Source organism: Lycium ferocissimum, chromosome 6 (genome assembly GCF_029784015.1).
Source record: "Lycium ferocissimum isolate CSIRO_LF1 chromosome 6, AGI_CSIRO_Lferr_CH_V1, whole genome shotgun sequence".
NCBI classification, from domain to species: Eukaryota; Viridiplantae; Streptophyta; class Magnoliopsida; order Solanales; family Solanaceae; genus Lycium; species Lycium ferocissimum.
Window position 1 is genome coordinate 66,748,141 of NC_081347.1, and position 3,537 is coordinate 66,751,677.

A 3,537-nucleotide genomic window follows, 5' to 3' on the forward strand; every position below is an offset into this window, starting at 1 on the left:
AGCTCTATGAAATGAGAATTTTATTCTAGCAAGTAGATATAACTAAATACCGGATGGCTTAACGCCAAAATTTATAAGTTGTCCTCTAACCATACAACAGCGGAAAATATTTGGCCAATTTCTTACTATATGTAATTGGCTTATGAGAATTTTATTTCTCTTACTGTTCATGTTTCTTGAATTCTCATTTTCTTTGTATCTCACTAAGCCAGTTAAGCTCCACTACTTCGACTGCTGAGAAAAAAAATTGTCATACGTTTCTATTGGACAATCTGTTTGCCCTTACTCATCCAGTTCCATTTCATCTTCTTTTCTACTTTTTCCATTCAGGCACCATGGTAATTGGTATAATTGCTTATTCGTATAATTTATTTTTTAAATCGACTATTTCAGTTTGTTAAATTTACAAGCCAAATGAAACTGACATAAATTCGATTTTTTAGCTTCTGCAAGTGTTTTATTTTCAATTTTTGCAATCTTTTGGTCCTTTTAACATCTACTCCCACGCTTAAGAGTGGACGTTTGGAGGGTGGATAAATTATTCTATCTATATTTAGCTTTGATCCATGTAAGAAATGAACTAACTCAACCTGAAAAGTCAGCTCATGAGATGAGGGTCGCCCAAAATCATATAAGGAGACTACTAATCTCATCTACAACAAAAGTGGGACTATTCTAAGTTCTAACCATCAAAGGCGGATGAAACATAGCGGTATCGGGTTAATATGAACTGAATACTTTTGACGCAAAGTATAGATTTAATTAAGTGTAAAAATCCATTAAAATTGCGACAAATATTAGGTCTGGAGTACCCATAACCTTAAAAATACGTTGTGTTCAATGCTAAGAATCTTAAAGGGTGAACCCATAAACCTTAAAATCCGTCTATGCTAACATATATCATACTTGTAAACAAAAACAAAAAGAGTATACTATGCCCAGAAGCAGAGTCGAGATTTAAAGTTTATGGGTTTTGCACTGCCACCCAACCATAGCTCGTCTAATTAGTTACTGAATTCACAATTAAATATTTATCCACATACAATTTTCTAATACAAATACAAGACATAAGCAAAAAATAATTGAGTTCGTCTGAACCCATAACTGATACTCTACCTCCGCCTTGGCTACACCCACCTCTTCTTAACCCTAACCTTAAAACCATGTTTCATGTGGAGGATGACAGAGCAATTAGGGGAAACAACATGACCTTTCACCATTTCAATCTAATAATTATGGATGATGGCAGTAGCCACAACTTTCATTTGAGTAAATGCCTAAGCAAGTCCTTGGCGCTGCATTGAAAATCAAGAACTTGTTAGACGGCTCATGTTTCACCATTCCACGATCCGAAATCCATCTCTTTGGCTTGAATTCTAATGCGTCGTTTCCCCATATAGATCCCATCCTCCCCATGGCATATAAAGGAATCATCACTCTCATATTAGGATGAACACCGCGCCCACTTAGGAGAATATCATCTTCTTGTGGAGTCTTTTGTTGGATTGCAATAGGGGGATATAACCTCAGTGTTTCACACAATGCATCATGTAAATAAACCACATTTCCCAACTCTTCCGCCTAAAAATCCTCTGTTTTTCGCCTTATCCCATCGGAATAATTGCCTTAAGTTCTTCCCTTATACTTTTTTCAACCTCAGGATGTGTGAAAACAAGCCAAATGAACCAAGTAAGGCAGGCGCATCTCCATCACGCCGTGCGAACATGAAGTTTAGTATGGTATCTTGAAGAAACTCATCATCGATCTTCAACTTTATTTTTGTTTCTCCATCATTGACTATGTACGATGTCAATAAGTCGAAACCATCCTAATCTTCCTTAGTTTTTTTCACCTTTGCTTGATAAATGACTTCCTCTGCTTTTATTAGTTTCATTTCAGGCCCAATTCCAAGCCGCTGTTGCAACTTCCAAACACTTTCAGGCAATACATGGCGTCTGTATCCAACATCATTAACATCATCCATGACTTTCGAGAAAATAACATCCGGGAGATCAAGCGATAGGCAGCCAGGACAAAAGCCTATGACTAACTTACATGTTGGATCTTGCAAACATCAAAAATTCTTTTTTCTCTAGCCATGAATTCGAGTACCGGAATCAGGTGATTTTCGACCTTGTCCCAACTTGTTTTCACCAAGCACTTGTCGAATCTCTGATGAATGATCATTTCTCTCGCTAGTTTCCTCTGATCCTTCCATATAACAGAGTGTTAATTATTCAACTAGAATGCATGAACAAGCATAGTAGTCGACCATGGAAAGGTAGTTGAGAAACGAAAGAGTAGAGAGAGGATTTTTGTTATTCACTTATTTTGAATTGTCTTACACAATGGAGGGAAATGAGATATTTGTAGAGTAGTTAGTCTAGCTGTACTATAGCTGGCATACATGTGATCATTGCACTCAAACCCATATAACAGCCTAATGATCACTATCCTAACTAACTTTAATAACCTTCACTACGTGATATACAGGAATATACCTAATATACATCAGAGTATACATGCTGTTTTCACACTTCCCTTCAAGCAGGTGGGTGAAACACATCTATCACTCCCAGATTGGATAAGAGCATGTGATGTTGTGATACTCCTAGACCCTTTGTAAGTAAATTAGCCAGCTGCATTTTTGTGTTGACATAGGTTGGCAAGATGGTCCCATCTTTGAACTTCTCCCTTACAAAATGACAATCAATTTCAATATGCTTCGTTCGTCCATGGAATATGGGATTCCCTGTTATTTATATGGAAGCTTTGCTATCACAATATACCTTTATGGGAAGCTTCACATCAACCTCCAAGTCCTTCAGCAAACTTGTTAACCAAACAATCTCGAGAGGCGAAGCCATGCTTCTATATAAACCGGCTTTGGAAAGCTTCTACTTACTGTATGTTATTTCTTGGACTTCCAGGAGATTAATGAATGTCCAAGTTGTACAAAAAAACCTGTCACTGATCTCCTAGTATTAGGACATGATGCCCAGTCTGAGTCACAGAAGACTGTCATCTATTCAATGGAATTCCTTCTTAGTAGTATGCCTAATCCTGGTGATCTCTTGAGATATCTCACCACTCTTAATGCTGCATCCCAATGAGACTTCTTTGGCATCTGCATGAATTGGCTTAAAACTTGTACAACAAAGCAAATATATGGTCTTGTAATAGTCAAATAAATCAGTTTGCCTACTAACTTCTGATATTTACCTATGTCCTCTAGTACTGGATCATCCATTTTCTTTCCTGTTGAATCATCTTCCTTGTCACATGTTGCATCATGTGCAACTGATGTTAGTCTACCATTTACTTCCAATGGTGTGGAAGCTAGTTTTTCTCCACTAAGTCCCAACTCAGAAATTAATTCTAGTGTATATTTCCTTGGATTGAGTAATATCCCAAGTTTTGATCTCATCACCTCTATTCCGAGGAAGTACTTCAGCACTCCTAGATCCTTGACTTTGAACTAACTGTGCAAGTACTTCTTTGTCTCTTCCACCGAGCGAGGCTTTTTATGGTAGATAC

At 37.3% G+C, this 3,537-nt stretch overlaps 1 pseudogene; it reads right to left on the reverse strand.

Annotated features, from left to right (window-relative positions):
- Nucleotides 1–1,127: 1,127 nt before the first annotated feature.
- On the reverse strand, nucleotides 1,128–2,867 carry LOC132061565 (alkane hydroxylase MAH1-like; annotated as a pseudogene).
- Nucleotides 2,868–3,537: the final 670 nt, after the last annotated feature.